The sequence below is a fragment of the Lygodium microphyllum genome, chromosome 7 (genome assembly GCF_053477565.2).
Source record: "Lygodium microphyllum isolate KBCC chromosome 7, Lygodium_microphyllum_v1.1.10, whole genome shotgun sequence".
NCBI classification, from domain to species: Eukaryota; Viridiplantae; Streptophyta; class Polypodiopsida; order Schizaeales; family Lygodiaceae; genus Lygodium; species Lygodium microphyllum.
Window position 1 is genome coordinate 101,564,490 of NC_141141.1, and position 18,623 is coordinate 101,583,112.

Below are 18,623 nucleotides of genomic sequence, written 5' to 3' on the forward strand. Positions count from 1 at the left end.
GGATAAATACATTCTTTCCATGAATGGTACCCTTCATACGGTGTATTAGGGCTTCTAGAACCTGTCCAACTATCCATGGAAATAGAACAAAGGATAGTGGTACTAGTATGCAAATTTGTCCCACCTAGATCAAAGAGAATATGCCTAGAATGGTCAAATGGAAATCCATCTACTAGCTTATAAGGTTGATCTTACTCAAGATCCTCATCATGATCTTCAAATTTTTAGCTTGTACACCCACAGTTAGCTCCTTAATTACTCTCTCGTCAATATTCTCAACTACTATCATATTATAGTTTTTGGCTTTGGCATTCTTGTAAGTGCACTTCGATGCATGATCAGCCATATATTTTTTACCACACTTGAAAAATAGACCCTTTTCTTTCACTCTCTAAAAAGATCCATGGGTATAAATTTGCCATTGTTTGTTGAATTATTTTTCAGTCTAGTATCACCTTGTTTAGGCTTCACTTTATGGTTGTTTGTTGGCTTTGAAGCACTTTATTGCCTTGAAGCATTAAAAGTAGGACATGTGGGGACTTTTGGGCTGCCAAATGAAGTATTAGACCCAGCATAATTACCACCAAAGTTGCCCTATTTACTAATAGCTCTTTGTTGTCCAAAAGAAGATTACATAAGGATCTCCTTCCTTTATATTAGCTTAATATCCTGGAATAGTGTGGTGGGTTTTTTGCCATAACATCAACTAACAAATTAGGCTCTAGACCATAGATGTACTTATGCAATTTCGCATCATTGCTCACATGCTCTATATACATGGTAAAGTTCAAGAACTAGTTGGTATACTCTCTAACTACTAGGCTTCTTTGATCCAATTGATACCTTCTCCTAGACAATTTTTCTTTAATGGGAGAGACAAATACTTGAGCCATCTTTGCTTTGAAATCCTCCCAACTGTCAACTGTTGGTTTTTTCTTTTTATGTATCTCCACCATATGTGAGCAAATCCATCAAGATGAACTATAACAAAGTGAATATTTTGATCATCAGATCTATGGAAGATATCAAAGTAATGCTTTAACTTTGAGGTCCACTTCTCCAAATTAGCTAGTGATAATGAATGGGCACTATAGTTTATTAACACTATTTTATCACGGAGCTCCCTCTCTAAAAAGATTTGCTACCCATTTAATGCTTAAGGACGCATATCCATATAGCTACTAATGGGAGCTGAAAGATTAGAATCACTCCTATGATAATTGGTTTGGAACTTGCTTGAAGGAATAAGTGGCTAACTTCTAGCTCCTGGAGGAGAAGGGTTGATGCATAAATGCTCAAAATTGGCTCATGAGTCATATAAGATGTCTCCCTAATTTCATAAGTGGTATGTAGTATAGTATTCTTTTCAATGATGCTAGGTTGTGGATTATTATTCAAGCGTTGAAATAATTGCTTGTCTCTATCATCGAAATTTGAGCTCTAGATTTGTCCAAATATTATTTAGTGGAAGAGGCAAATTTCTTCATGGAAACCTTAGCAAAGTGGGCCATATACTCCACAACTTCCTTAGTTTGGATGCTCAACTAAACTATTTGTTCTACCACTTGATCCAACTTAGAAACTAACTCCATGTGCATGATGGATTGTCTAGTTCATAGTTACAAAGTGTGGAATTTAGAGTGCTATATGTGCTATATTCTTGGGATTCTTCTTATCATAATGTGGCCTAGGTATTGCTTCTCATGGTTCCTTAATTTTTTGCTAGACATCATCATTAGCTTTGTTCGGTCCCTTATTTCCAACCATTTGTGCTCACTGTCACAATGTAATCCAAGTAGGCCCCCCGTCACAAAAATGACTATAGCTTTTCACCAAGCTTTTCACCATGATATCGCAATCAAGAACTCTTTGATTCAAAACAAAGACAGTAATTAGCTCTTCAAGATGAGCTACAACACTTTACCTCACAATTGAATCAAAATATTCTAAGAATATTCTTTTCCTATATGTACTCTCTACTCACCCTAGCTCCTGCCACCGTGGGCTACTAGATAACCTCATGCTCTCGTCGTTGACCTCGCCTCCAATATCTCCCAACACCATCACCACCACCATTGTTGCCACTTGCATCAACACACATGCATCCCTTATGCCCATTTAAAATAACACATACTAAACACATACATGCATACCCATTAACATGTACACAGCATACTTCAATAGTCATACATCCGCTTTTACATCCATATATCTACGTGTGCATATGTGCATCCATGTATATCCATAGTTTGCATCACATTCATGTGCATCTGATTGCACATAGTCTATTTGTGTGCATTTGACCACACACAATGCATCTATGTGCATTTGACCACACACAATGCATCCGATTGCACATAGTGCATTCGTGCACCATGCATCCATGTGTGGATCCATACATCCATAGTGTGCATCCCACCTGCATTATAAGTCACCCATGTGCATCCGTTCACCATAGTACATCCTTGCACTTGTGTGCATTCGTGTGCACCTGACTGCACATATTGCATCCACCTCACCCATAGTACATTCGTGCATCGTGTATCCACATGTGCATTCGTACATCCATAGTGTGCAACCACACACCTGCATCTACACATTCACATGTGTACATCCGTAACACTTCATTTTTCATACACTAGTAGCACCTTAGGTGCACATAGTAGACATTAAGCATCCATTCACATATGCATGTTATATTTGTAAAGCACCCCACTGAGCATTGTGTATGTACGTACATTCAATACACCCCTACATGCATCCACGCATCCTAGTCACACTTACAACTTCATTACACCATTGTCATGCATGCACCTAAACCTCTAGTCACACAATTTACATCTAATGTACCCACTCTATCCTTAGGCACACTCATACGTATGCTAGACATGTGTGTGTGTTCAATGCACTAGCATATCTCCTTGCACAAAAAACCCGTTCATGCACACATAGTGTGCTTGTGTACCAACCATATCTAGTGTGTTATTGCATTGGATACCTTCACCTAGGAACATGTTGTGCTTAAGCACCTCGTATCTCCACCATACACACACACTTAAATGCACCATACATTAGTATACATAGAGTACAATTGCATGTAGTCACACATAGTTTGCATAACATTTAGGATACCCACATGTAAGTGCATGTTTGCACATGCACATAAGGACATTAGTGTATTTTTAGTGCACATAGTGCACTTTTGCACTATCTACATAAAAGGTGAGAAGGATCGAAGCTTGGACTCAAGAGCTATGGCGGGAGAGCAAGAGCAAGAAAGAGAGAGACAATAAATGGGAACTCCAACAGTCACAATGTGTGACCGGGCCTTCCTTTATTCAAATTGTCACTAAAAGAATAAAGAATAAAGTGACTGTGACAGGCACCCACCATCTGCAGTGTGCAGTGGCGGTGACTGTCAGTGTTGTAATATATGGGCGGCTAGGCGGAGGCGACTTTACTCCCAACAACCTCCCACTTAAAGGCGAATCTGCCCTAGTGAGGAGTGAAAAGAAAAAGAAAAAAGACAATACAACATGTACACATGTACAACAGGATGAGGAAAGACATCATCTCATCCCACACCCATCAACCTCCTGAGGAAGGCAAAGCACTCTGTAGAGAGGCTTTTCATGAGCAGATCTTCAGAATTCTGGTCAATCGAGATCTTGACAAGATCAACAGACTTGTCCTCAACGACCGCACATATGAAGTGATACCTCACCTCAATGTGTTTTGTCTTCACATGGAAGACTGGATTCTTGGCTAATTGAATAGCACTCATAAAATTCGAATGCAGTGTAGGGATAGCATCAATACCAAGGTCAGCAACCAAACGACCCAACTAAATGGCCTCCTTGCAAGCCTCAGTGGTGGCTGCAACATACTCGGCCTCTGTAGTAGAAAAGGCCGTGCATTTTTGCACCCTGGACATCCAAGAAACGGCACCTCAAGCATATGTGAATACATAGCCGGAAGTGGACTTCCTACTATCTGCATGTCTTGCATAATCAGAGTTAGTGTACCCACGACTCCTGTATCCTGGCTGCCATAGCATGTGCACATATTTGCAGTGCCCTTCAAGTACCTCATAATACCCTTCACGGCATCCCAATGCTTCTTGCCAGGTGTAGCCATATAGCATGCCACAACACCAACTGCAAAGGCAATATCTGGACGAGTGGCTATCATGGCATACATAAGACTGCCCATTGCGGATGCATAGGGAATCTTAGCCATCTCAGCCCTCTGCTCATCTGTCTGCAGGCAATCAGCCTGTGATACCTTCACATAAGAAGGCAATGGATAGCCAATAGGCTTTACGTCCTGCATGCGGAAGCGCTCAAGGACTTTATGAATGTACTCCCTCTATGACAAGTAGAGGAGTCCTTGATGCCTGTCGCATCTAATGCGCATACTAAGTATGTGAGCGGCCTGTCCTAGATCTTTCATCTCAAAGCTCTTCTTGAGCTGAGCCTTAAGAGCATCTAGCTCATCATGAGCTTTCCCTGCTACTGTCAACATATCATCCACGTAGAGGACCAAAATCAATAAAGAACCATCACGAGCTTTCTTCGTGTAAAGACATGAATCCATAGCACTCCTGCTGTAGCCTTGTGACTGCATAAAGGCATCAAACTTATGATACCACTCCCTAGGTGCCTGTTTCAAGCCATAAAGACTTTTCTTCAATTTGCACACTAGGTGCTCCCTGCCAGGTTCTACAAAGCCCTTAGGCTACTCCATATAAATCTCATCATGCAGGTCCCCATGTGAGAAAGTCGTCTTGACATCCATCTGGTATAAATCTAAGTCAAGCTGAGCAACTAAAGCCAAGACTAAGCGGAAGGTGGTCATCTTAACCACAAGAGAAAAGACCTCATCAAAGTCCACACCATGCTCCTGCTTAAAACCCTTTGCTACCAATCTAGCCTTGTATGCCGGCTTGGGGTGTCCAGGGGTACTTTTCAGCTTGTACACCCATTTGCATGGCAAAGCCTTCTTGCTCGTAGACAAGGAAACCAAATCCCAAGTCTCATTCTTATGCAAGGAGTCTATCTCAGACTGCATAGCCCTCTCCGAGGAGTGACTGTCACCCCTGCGCATAGCATCATCATAAGTGAAAGGCTCTCCTGCATCTGTAACCAAGACATAATGTATCGAGGGCCGAAATCTATCAGGTGGACGTCTGTCTCTAGTAGACCGTCTCACAGCAGGCTTTGCTGCCTGCCCAGTTGCCTGTCCAACACCTTGACCATGAGCATCTGCTGCAGCTGTAGGCTGTCCAACTGCCCGTGCGGGAGCTCTCGGCTCCTCTTGAAATATAACCCTGCGGATCTCAACAACTCTCTCAGGCTGCCGATGCATCTTGTCTTCATGGAAGACTACATCATGACTGCGAATGACTTTCCACGCCTGCGGATCCCAGAAGCGGTAACCCATCTCGCCTGCATCCCCATAACCAAGGAAAATGTATTTGACACTTTTAGGATCCAGCTTACTTCTCTTGTCCCTGGGCACATGGCAAAATGTCTCACATCCAAAGACATGGAGATGCGCATAAGAGGGAGGTTTTCTAGTCCATACCTCCTCTGCAACCTGGAAATCCAAACCACTAGAAGGTGATCTGTTTATGACATGCACAGCTGTACTAACTGCCTCAGCCCAAAAGCTCTGTGGTAGGCATGCATGGCTAAGCATATTGCGTACACGCTCCTGGATGGTTCTATTCATCCACTCAGCCAAACCATTCTGGGGGGTGTAGGGGGCGGTTAGCTAACACTTAATACCCCTCTCATCACATAACTGCTCAAAAGCACGTGAGACATACTCACCCCCATTGTATGTCCTTAGGCATTTTAGGCTATACAACGCAGACTGGTTCTCAACCAATGCAAGCCATCTCTAAAACACAGCCAAGACATCGGATTTCAGCTTAATGGGATAATCCCAAACTTTCCGTGAAAAATCATCTATGAATGTAACAAAATACTTTGCACCACCCATAGACTGACAAGGCATGGGCCCACAGACATCCGAACTTACCAATGCCAAGAGCTCACTCATGCATGGCCTACCAGACTTCTTATGCATAGACCTAGTCTGCCAGCCATAAAGACAATGCTCACATGAATCAAAACATGCATAATCAAGGGGCGGTAAATACTGCAAACCAAAAATCATTTTCATTCCCTTCAAAGACATATGGCCCAAACGGGCATGCCAAAGAGAGCATGATCAAGGGAAGAAGCTGATACAATCAAGGGATAGAGGCTGCCAGCCTTGGTACCTCTCGCAATCACAAGTCTGCCACCACGAGTGATCTTCCATGCAAAGTCTCCAAAAGATACATGATAACTTGCATCATCAAGCTGTCCAGCTGACATGAGACTGCATGTCAAAGCATGTACATGATGTACGTCCTGCATAACAAAACTGCTGCCAGAAGGAAACTGCAGCCTAACATCACCAATGCCCACAATATCAAGAGAGCTGTCATCACCCAAGCGCACAGAACCCGAAACAGTACGGTATGAATGAAACCACTCTTAGCAAGGTGTCACATGAAAGGATGCACCTGAGTCCAAGAGCCAACACTGTGCATACATAGAGTGTATCTCTGTCATCTGTGAAGCACTAGAAGAAGCTGCAAGGATATAATCATCATCATCAACATCCTCAAGCTACGTAACATTGATCTCTTCAATTTTAACACTTGACTTTGCAGGCACTATGCTGCGATCAGAAGACTTATCCTGCACTTTGTCTTTCCCCTTATCTTTGTGCCTTTCATTGCGCAGTTCATGGCATTGTGGTCTAATATGGCCCTTTTTCCCACAATGGTGACAAGTAACATCTGCATTCTTGCCACGGGATTTGCTACGTGACTTTCCACCATACTTGGACCGAGATGTTTGAGAATCCCGTCCACGACCACTGCCACTGCCATGCTTTCCATATCCATCATTCTTGCCTCTAACTATCATAGCATGTGACACACGAGAGACATCCAAATTCTTACGGTTAACCTCTTCCTGCAGAAGAGCACTCTCAACATCAGATAATTTCAAGGTAGCAGTAGATGCACATAATGCAGTGCGGAATACATCCCATGACTCATTAAGAGTACCAAGCAAGAAAAGAGGAGTGACATCCTCTACAAAAGTGATGTCCTGTGAAGTCAACTTCTTGAGTATAGCATGGAACTAGCTCAAGTGAGCAGACATAGTCACATTCTCCTTCATGCGCAGATCCATAAGCTGCTTCAACCAATACATCTGACTCGCTAGACTTTTCTTGTCATAGAGATTCTTGATTTTATCCCACAACTGCCATGCACTCTGTTCTTCCTCAAATACATTGTAGTGAACCTGTTCTGTGAGAGATAATACAATAGTGGACTTGCATAACTCATCAAGCTCAAGCCATTCCTCATCTGGCATAGTTACAGGCGGATGCTCGCTCAACCTCAAAGGTTTGATCTGTGATTTTTGCACCAACACCTGCCAAATCTGGCTCTTCCAATAAGAGTAATTCATATAATCAAGCTTAGTGATGCTGAAAATAGCATGATCAGTGGACGAACTCGCCATAATGTAGGTTGGAAGACTGTAGACAGTTCAAAATTGTTTACTGTTTACTGCAGAAAATGACAAAAAAATCACCAAAATCGAGAGAAAATGATGAGAAAAGTGTAACCAAAGCTGTTGCCCACCAAGTACTAGTGAAAGTACATCATTTTAGAGTATTTCAGCATGAAAAATCCATGTCAATCCATACATATATGCTTGCTGTAATAAATTACAGATTTCAGTAATAAATGAGAGCTAACAGTGCCAAACTCGGATCCCAAGTCAATCAGATACTGCCAAGACCAAAGTCGGCATCATGTGGGCATAACATAAGCATGTGACAGCCAATAAGCATGAATCCAACACCCAAACATGTCATACAAACATTTTCCAGTGAGTAGGCACACCCCTAGTCAACGGGGCAAAGTGTTCCTACCACTACCAAAAACTTGACACAAGTAGGTGTCAGCTCACAAAGATACAGATCCAAATCTGAGACTCAACTCATAAGCATATAGTGAAACAAGACATATAAACCATGCAAGGTAAGAAATCCCAAAGTCTCAAGTGTCTGTAACTGCTCAATAGCATGTAACTACTCATTGCATAAAAGCACCGCCTGCTCAATGTCTGATAAGCATTCAAGAATGCTCCCACTGGCACAAAAGCCGTATGTACGAGCTCAAGAGCTCAAACCAAGGCAAGACACAGTGCCAGTGACATAAGTCCAAGACAATACATCAATAGTACATCCCGAACATATAGGCGGTAGAGCATCTGTATGTAGCATCCATAAGCATGTAAGACATCAAGTACATCCCGATCCAAACTCTGACAAGCCAAGTAACATCCAAGAAAACTCCAGATAATCCAAAATGCATTCAAGGTAGAGCTTCAATGAGCACTCAAGCTCAACATATGCATAGGGTAATCAACCGGGACATGAGCATCAAGCCGTAGGCAACGTGTATGCATAAACGCAAGGAGCATCACTATCAAAGCATATACCACTGTCAAGCATGAACCATATCAATGAGTGTGTAATGTCAAAGCTCTTCCAAAAGCATCCGGAATGAAATCCAAGCTCGAAGTCGTACCTTGAAGATCAATACTTCATGGCATATATCCAAGACATAGGCATGAACTAAGAGGCATAACCCAAGGCATGTGTAATAGCTTCAGCCGCTTTTATTGCAGCCAAGAATGACTGTCAAAACTAAGAAATTTTGGCACCAAAATCAGCTCCAAATAGGCATACATTCCCCTAACATGTAGGCATCATACAGGACCAACCGGGCATCAAATGAGAATGCCAAGCAAGCATAAACATCAAATGTTACTGTAGCACTGTTATAAACTGCCCGTGGACTATTATGATAGTCCCAAAATAGTGCCAAATTAGACCATAAGCAATGTCAATGCTCAAACCTTCGATACCAGGCATCAAAGCATGTGCAAATACCTCAGATGAAGCCTGTTTAAGGGCCCAATGGCCTGGAGCTTGAGGAGTACCCTGTGATGCAGATGGAGACCAACCTAGAAATCAGGTGCAAATAGTGTGTTGCTGTCCTAGGTGGCCTATAGCCCACGTGGCATAAATGGGGCAGAGGAGGGGCTCAAGTAGGTGCCTAAGGGGGCACACAACAAGCCTCAAGAGGTCTTGATCAAGGGCAATGTAGATATGAAGCAAGGGAGCTTCAATGGTGGCTGCCCCAAACTGTTCATAGCATGTGTGACCTGAAAACAATACAAAACCTTGTGGAGAATGAAGCAATACCTTTGATGTAATGCCGTGAAGGTGCCCAACAATGCCGAGAAGAAGCTCGGGAAGCCGGGGAGTGACGAGAGCTCAAAGGAGTCAGATATGGCTGTCGGGAAGGAGACCCAATGCGAGTAGGGAGTCAATGGGAAGCTGAGAGTGCCACGAACCAAGCTCAAGATTCGGGAAGCCGAGCTCTGATACCAATTGAAAGGTGAGAAGGATCGAAGCTTGGACTCAAGAGCTATGGCGGGAGAGCAAGAGCAAGAAAGAGAGAGACAAGAAATGGGAACTCCAACAATCACAATGTGTGACAGGGCCTTCCTTTATTCAAACTGTCACTAAAAGGATAAAGAATAAAGTGATGGTGACGGGCGCTTGCCACCTGTAGTGTGCAGTGGCGGTGACTGTCAGTGTAGTAATACACGGGCGGCTAGGCGGAGGCGCCTTTACCCCCAACACTACATGCATATACCTGGAAGTATGCACTATCATCTGCCCACTGTACATTAAAAATCATCATAAATCACTTGCATGTACCACCATGCATCTTAGGATCTACACCTAGGCACGTACGTCGCCTTGAGTGCAACCCTCACCATAAACACCCTAGAATACACAAACACTAGGATACACGAGAATCACACACATACATACTAACCCACGCATCCCACCCTAGGACCCACACACCTATGCATTCACATTGCATCACCTGTCAACATGCACCCATGACCAAGGCACGTAGGTTGGATTGCACCATTGCACATGTCAACATGGACCTAGGACCAAGGCATGTAGGTTGGATTGCATCACCCGTCAACATGTACCTAGGATCAAGACACATAGGTTGGATTGCACCATCTATCAACATGCACTTAGGACTAAGGCATGTAGGTTGGATTGCCCCATTGCATGTGTCAACATGGACCTAGGACCAAGGCATGTAGGTTGGATTGCATCACCCGTCGACATGCACCTAGGACCAAGACATGTAGGTTGGATTGCACCACCTGTCAATATGCACCTAGGACCAAGGCACGTAGGTTAGATTGCACCATTGCACGTGTCAACATGCACCTAGGACCAAGGCACATAGGTTGGATTGCACCACTGCACGTGTGAATTTTTGTTGTGTAGTGAAACTGAGGCGTCGATACTAAACTTAAAGTAGAACCACAATAAGTTGAGCAAAGCAAGACCTAAGATACAAGGAGTGAAAGGACCCGAAAATTGAATCACAATGAGCCAATGAAAGAAAAATTTACCACAATCCTTATAATCATTATTGAATTATGATTAGCCTAATTAAAAGTGTTGCAACATCCACAAGTGTTTGAAAGAGGAAAGCATGCTTGTGCACTATGCACTTGACTAAAATCACGAAAAAGTACAATCTCTACTCATGATAGCCAACAAATGAATCTGGAAAGTACATTCATTTGTTGGCTATCATGATCCACAAGTGCTTGAAAGAGGAAAGCATCTTATGCACTACAGACTTGCACACAACTAAAATCATGGAAAAGTACAATCTTTGCTCATGATAGCCAACAAGTGAATGTGGAAATTAGAACCAATAGAAAAACAAAGTCTAGGGATGCACAAAATGAGAACAAAATTAGAATAGAACACTTAAATATTGAAAACATAACCTTGGACTTACAACTTTCTTCTATTCAACTCTTTGCTTTCATCATCACAACCCAAAAACCCTAGTGCCAACAAAAACTCTTGAATTACTTTATGGATACATTGGATTCTTCTAAACTCACCTTGATATCAGAATTCTCCACAATGATCACAAAAGCTATAAGATTGAATGATCAAGTAGACATGCGAGGAAGTCATAAGGCTGAGTGTCCTGCCATACAATCATTTCATGACTCACCTCATCCACCATCTACTACACAACCTTGGAAGCCTAATGCTTGTTGGAATTGGTATCAATTAGGCCATGTGTCATGCTACTATCCAAAGCCATGAATCAATAGTAAGGATCCTCAAACACATTGGATTCACCTCCATGTGTCACAAATGTCTGGAGCACACAGTATCCCTATGCCCATTGGCCCTAAGATTTATACTTGCATGGCAAAGGTTATCACCATTGACCCTAAAGACAATGAGCTAATTCCACTTGCCTACCTTAGGGTCAAATTAATTTGCAAAGAGAGAGCACATCATTGAAGCTCTCATTGACGAAGGAGCTGATTATAATATCCTCACCTGTAATGCTTGGACTTGCATAGGATAACTTGAACTCATGCCTACCGATACAACATTCAATCTTTATGGAGGATCACCATAATCTTCTGGGCAAATGCAAGATCTTAATGGCCTTAGAAACTAAAAGCTTACCAACCATGTTTTATATGCTTCCTAATAGAGATGATGTTAGGAAGGAAATCCTACTTGATAGACCTTTCAAATGCACAACTAAGTGCAATGTAGACTATGAAGAGAGAGAGAGAGAGAGAGAGAGAGAGAGAGAGAGAGAGAGAGAGAGAGAGAGAGAGAGAGAGAGAGAGAGAGAGAGAGAGAGAGAGAGAGAGAGAGAGAGAGAGAGAGAGATGATGATGATAAATGACAGAGTTGGGGGTGAAAAAGTTAAAGAGAGAGAGAGAGAGAGGAGGAGGAGGATGAGGAGATTGTTATTGAGAAGGAGGAGAGGGAGAAGCATGTCGTGCATCCCCAACATATGTGAGAGAGAGAGAGAGAGAGAGAGAGAGAGAGAGAGAGAGAGAGAGAGAGAGAGAGAGAGAGAGAGAGAGAGAGAGAGAGAGAGAGAGAGAGAGAGAGAGAGAGAGAGAGATGATAAATGACAGAGTTGGGGGTGAAAAAGTTAAAGAGAGAGAGAGAGAGAGAGAGAGAGAGAGAGAGAGAGAGAGAGAGAGAGAGAGAGAGAGAGAGAGAGAGAGGAGGAGAGGAGGAGATTGTTATTGAGAATGAAGAGAGGGAGAAGCATGTCGTGCATCCCCAACATATGAGAGAGAGAGAGAGAGAGAGAGAGAGAGAGAGAGAGAGAGAGAGAGAGAGAGAGAGAGAGAGAGAGAGAGAGAGAGAGAGAGAGAGAGAGAGAGAGAGAGAGAGAGAGAGAGAGAGAGAGAGAGGAGAGGAGGAGATTGTTATTGAGAATGAAGAGAGGGAGAAGCATGTCGTGCATCCCCAACATATGAGAGTGAGAGAGAGAGAGAGAGAGAGAGAGAGAGAGAGAGAGAGAGAGAGAGAGAGAGAGAGAGAGAATGCATAAGTGTAACTGTATCTGGTTTTACTCATGTGCGCACAATTGAAGTACTAATACATCATGACTTGAAAAGTTGGATGTTAAGGTAGAAGAGAAGGATCGGGCAATAGCCCAAACACTGTATAAATAAGGATACAAGAGGAGATGCATTTGGTGTGACAGTTTACAGCATGAAAAGCGAGATTGTATGACCTACTATGAAGCGGAAGCAAAAATTTTAGTCTTTTGGAAAGATGGCAAAATACACGCAACAGAAACTGGTCTTCCAATAGAGCCAAATTTTGAAAATGATGGCATGCAAAAGAGGTTGGAAGAGATGGCAGCAAGGACATCATTTGTTGCCATAGATGCATCCACATATGGGTTGAGAATTGAAATGACTAAAGAATCTCATAAAGGAGGCATGGCTAAAGCAAAATGTCATGTTTGGATGCAGACTTAGATTGCATGGAAAAAGGAAAAAAAACAAAGTCTGAATTGGCTGATGCAAGTCAGAGTATAGGAGGGAGAACATGATGGAGTGCACCAGTGGATTCATTTTCAGCCTATGCTCATTTGGCTTAGGTTCATAATCAAGAAGCTCTTGTGGAATAAAAGAGAAGAAGAGATGAGAACACTGTTGGTCCTTCCTCTTCAGGCCCATCTAAACACATAACACGAAGTAAAATGGAGTAGCAGAAAGAGGTTGAAAAAGCCATACCTGAGCATGTTATGGAGGATGGATCTGAAGAGAAGAAACAAGAAGGGAAGAAAAGGGGCAAGTAGCCTAGTTACAGGTTACAATCGAATCTTAAGGACCTCCACAAACCTTAAAAAAGTATTGGAAGATTGCATACTTGGTACTAGAGTGAAATTCACACTTGGTGAAGTTCTTAGAACAGCGAAGCGTGAATTTCATGATGCAATCATTGATATGCTAAAATAAAAAAGATAGTTTGATGGTGAAGTTTTGCAAGCATTGATGCAGGTTGACCAAGACATAGAGAAACAACTTCAAAGGGAACATGATGATGCATGTAATGCTGATTTGGAGTAGGCAGCAAGCTTGTGGCTGAAATTGGTCTTATGGGCGACGATAAGCATAGAGAAAAGGCTATGTATAATGGGGATGCCCATCAACAAGTACATGAAGAAGAAGATGCTCATTTTTTTCCAAGTAGTCATTATTCACGAATGCATTGGGCTCATGCTACAACAGAGAAAATTGTTAAAGTGGGAGAAAGAGAGACGCATTGCATAGCTCTCTTCGATCATGATTTCGAAATCAATGTTATGGCATGCAGCTTGTATGAGAATGGAGGTTGGTCAATTGATGTAGATCTAGGATGGCGCATGCAGGCAGCAAACAATTCATCATGAGGGGATGTTTATGTGGCTTTGTTCGAAGGTACCCATGACTATTGTATTGGGGTAAAGGCACCTCCGCCGTGCCGCCTTGTGTATTACTACACTAACAGTACCCGCCACTGCACACTGCAGGTGGTGGGAGCCCATCATGTCACTTTATTCTTTACATTCATTTTAGTGACTAGTAAATAAAGGAAGGCCCGGTCACACATTGTGACTGTTGGAGTTCCCATTTCTTGTCTCTCTCTTTCTTGCTCTTGCTCTCCTGCCATAGCTCGCATGCAAGCTTCGATCTTTCTCACCTTTCAACTGGTATTAGAGCTTGGCTTCCTCTTGCTCGAGCTCGACTCGTGCTTCTATACCTTCGCATCGACTCCCTTCACGCATTGGATCTCCATCCCGGCAGCCATATCCGATCTCCCCGAGCTCCCATCACTCCCCGGCTTCCCGAGCACCTTCCCGGCCTATTGAGGCACCTTCAAGGCATTGGTACTGAGGTATTTGATCATTCTTTTAGGGTTTTATTTCAGTCTACAGGTTGCAAATAGCAAGGGCAGCCATGGCTTCAAACCCTTGAAGCTTATTCCCCTCATATTGTGCCTTACACTTATCAAGGCTCAAAGAGGCTTGCCATAGGCCTTTGATAGGTCCTTCTTGAGCCTCCCATTACCCCCTTTCAGCCCATGTGGAGCAGTAGCAAGTTCAGCACCAACAGGGCAGATTATGCCATTTTTTCCAGGCTGTTAGCACTCGTCTACTTCAGCTCCACACTTGGCCATTGCTTCTTGCTCTCTACCTTGATCAAGAGGGCTATTAGACTTCATGTTTGATGTCATTCAAGCTTTGGGCATTGGTCTTGATCATTCGGGGCTGATTTCTTCAGATTTGGGACTGTCATTTACTGTTATACAGTGCTGGAAACAGGGTAGCCACACTTGACATTGGCATTTGATGCTTATACTCTACTCCGATTACCTTGTTTGATGCCCATATGGAGCCTACATGATGCCTAGTGCCTTGGGAATGTATGCACATGATTATGCCATGATTTTGGCCTGAAATATTGGCTGAAATTTCTCAGTTTTGACAGTCAAACTTGGCTGTAATAATAGTGGGCTGAAGGTACTTTGGATGCTTTGTCACTTACCTATTGGTACTGGATGTATGCTTTGGGATTTGCCATCATGTATCTGACATTTGGGGACGACTTTGAGTTCATGTTTGAATCTATGGAATGTATTTGAGCTATGCATAAGCTCCGTCTTGGTTGGTATTCACTAGCATTTGGACCGACTTGGCATGCTCTTGGACCGCTTATGCCTCATGTCTATGCTTGACAGTTAGGCTTCATACATTACATGCTTTGGTTCGTGATATATGCCGCTTGGTTCATCTATGCTTTACCGATATTGAGAGCTTTGCCTTGGATGTATTTGAGCATTTCCGACTCAGTTTGATCATTTACTTGGATGCTTCCATCAGTTGCTTCATGTATGTCAGGTTTTGGCAGTTGCAGGTACATTTTGCCTGGATTGTCTGGGGGTGTGCCTCTTACTGGCAGATGCTGTTTGACATCTCTCAGTGTTATGCTCATGTATTTTCACTGTCATTTGGTTTGCTTTGTCTTCTTTATGCCGGCTTTGGACCTAGCATTGTTTGTTGAGATATCGAGCTCCACTCGTGATATGCCAAGGTGACCGTTGTGCATTTATGTCACCGACTTATCAATTGCAGATGCGGTTGGTACACTGCCCATGAATAATAGCTAGATGATAGCTATCCTTATCTACTCTAGTTCGTGGCTCAGTTAGTATGCCACCTTAGTTAGTTGAGTTTGGTTTGAGACCCATATATAGGGTTCTTCTATTTCTATGTACTAGAATCCTTTTGGCTTACACAACTAAGAAGAGGAAAACTGTTTTCAGCCTCCACCTGTGTGTGTATTCCCCCATTGTGCAAGCAAGAAAGCTACAAGTGAGACTCTTTCCTTCTCTCCCACAATCTTGACATGGTATCAGAGCCTTGTTCGTGGTAAGAAGCTCAAGAAGGCAAACCAAGTTCGTGGTGTTCTGGTAAGAGGACCAATGTTGCTTTCATTTTTTTGTTTTGGGAGCAAGTCTCTACAGGTAGCACAGCCGGAAAGTGCAAGAGTGCATTGTCTCAGATTGAGACGTCCTTTGCGGTGTAGCAAGAGGGCAGTATATGCTGCGGGCAAGGGCTTTAGCCCTTGATTGCTATGTTTTTTCGATTTGAGGCCATTTCGGGGCCTGTTTTGGAGATGGAAGTTTTCTGCACGCACTCAGGAAAAGGCCCTGTTTTATGCTGTGCGACCACTGTTCTACAAGTCGGTGAAAAGTTACTGTAGAAATTGCATCGTATGCATGTGCGCAGAGACATTGGGAGTTACAGAATCATCCTTGTTGCATGTTGATGCAAAATTGTCACTAGGAAGTGACTTTGTGATCAAATACCACTTTCGTCAGTTTTGCAGATTTGCCCTTGTGAGGCCGAAGCTGTGTTCTTTGCAATGACATAATTTTTTGCAGTGTTCTGTAATGGCGTCTGATTCTCTTTCACAAATTGTCACTGAAAAGCTTGACAAGAACAACTTCCAAGCATGGAAGTTCAGAATGATGAATTTCCTTATGGGAAAAGGATATTGGGAATTCGTTGCAGGAAATGAAGAAGAACCAGTTCTTCATGATGTTCCCAATCAACAACAAATGCAGGCATTTAAAGCATGGCATGAGAGAGCCAGGAAAGTTATGTACTGGCTGTCTATCAACATTTCAGACTCTATGATTGTGCATATTCAAGATGCAAGTATGCCAAAGGAGGCATGGGATACTTTGTCAAAAATGTATAGCACAAATACGCAAGCCAAGAAAATGCAACTCAAGCAAGAGTTGCACAATGTACAAAGAGAAAGTATGAGCATCAATGACTACCACATGAAGGTGAAGAAGATTGTAGATGCACTTGCTTCCATTGGGTCGGCAGTGGAAGATGATGATTTAGTTTCTGTGACCTTGAATGGTCTAGGAAAGGATTATGCACAGTTCCGAACATCCATTTCCGTTCGTGAAAGATTTCCTGATTTTGAGGAGTTGATTGCTCTTCTAATTTCTGAGGAGCAGAGAAATGGTGGTGCATCTTCTTTAGGAGGAACTTCAAAAGAAGTTGTCTTCTACTCAAATGCTGGAAGAGGTAGAGGCAGAGGTAGAGGCCGTGGTAGAAATCAGAATATGCAGCAAACTCAAGAAAACCAGTCCTATGGAGGAGGACATGGTAACTCTAGAGGCAGGGGGAGCCAAAGAGGTCGTGGTGGATGGCAAAGAGGCCAAAATGCAAACAGTAATGTTGAATGCTACTGTTGTGGTAAAATGGGTCATATGGCTAAAGACTGCTATAAAAAGCAGAATGACATCATGAATGAAAAATTGCAACAAGGGAATTATACATCTTCTAGTAGACAGGGTGATGATAGAAATGAGCATTTGTTTATGGTGCAGCACATGACCAATTCTGTGACAAGTGCAGAAGAAAGCAACGATGTGTGGTATGTTGACTCAGGTGCATCAAACCACATGACAGGTCATGCAGAATGGATGTAGGATACAAGGAAAATGGAAAAACCAGGATTTGTGGAGACTGGTGATGATACTGCACATCCTATTGTGCAGATTGGAAAAATTCCTTTGTCTATGTAGGATGGGAAAAAGAAATACCTGTCGGATGTATTTCATGTCCCGAATATCACCAAGAACCTGGTTTTTGTCGGTCAAGGGCTTGTAGGTCAGATTTAATTCTCATGGATGCTTTGTTGAGGATATGAAAAATAAAGGTCGCTTGATAGCAAAAGGAAAGAAGAAGGGTAGAATGTTTACGTTGGATGCAGACATGCCTGAATTGAGTGCAGCAATGTTTGCACATGGGACTGGTGTAGTTGCAGATATTGATATCTGGCATAAACGCATTGGTCATGTTAATGTACAGCAACTTAAATCAATGCAAGCCCAAAACATTGTTGCAGGGTTGCCTAAATTCAAGGTTGCAGAAATGCATAAGGTATGTGAAGCCTGTCAGTTTGGAAAACAGGCAAGGAAACCATTTCCTAGACATGTTCAAGAGAGTAAGAAGCCATTGGAACTAATCCATTCTGATGTGTGGACTACTAAAGGTTCATCTCTTGGAGGCTGTCATTATTTTGTCACTTTTATTGATGACTATAGCAGAAAAGTTTGGGTGTATTTTATGAAAAACAAAAGTGAAGTTTTTGGGCATTTCAAAACTCTTAAAAGAAACAGGCCTGCAAATAAAATGCCTAAGGTCAGATGGAGGGGGAGAGGACCTCTCAAATGAGTTTGCAAGGTTCCTGCAGGAGCATGGCATAAAGCAGCAATATTCATGTAGTCATATCCCACAACAAAATGGAATTGCAGAAAGGAAAAATAGGCATATTGGAGAGGTATCTCATGCCATGCTCAACGAAAAAGACTTGCCATATTTTTACTGGGCTGAAGCAGTTGCTACAGCATTCTACATAATGAACAGGACTCCCACTGCAGCAATACATGGGATGACTCCAGAGGAGAGGTATACTGGTAGGAAACCAGATATTTCTCATTTGAAGATTTTTGGATGCATTGCCTATGTTCATGTGCCAGATGAGTTGAGATCCAAGTTGGATCCAAAAGCTGAG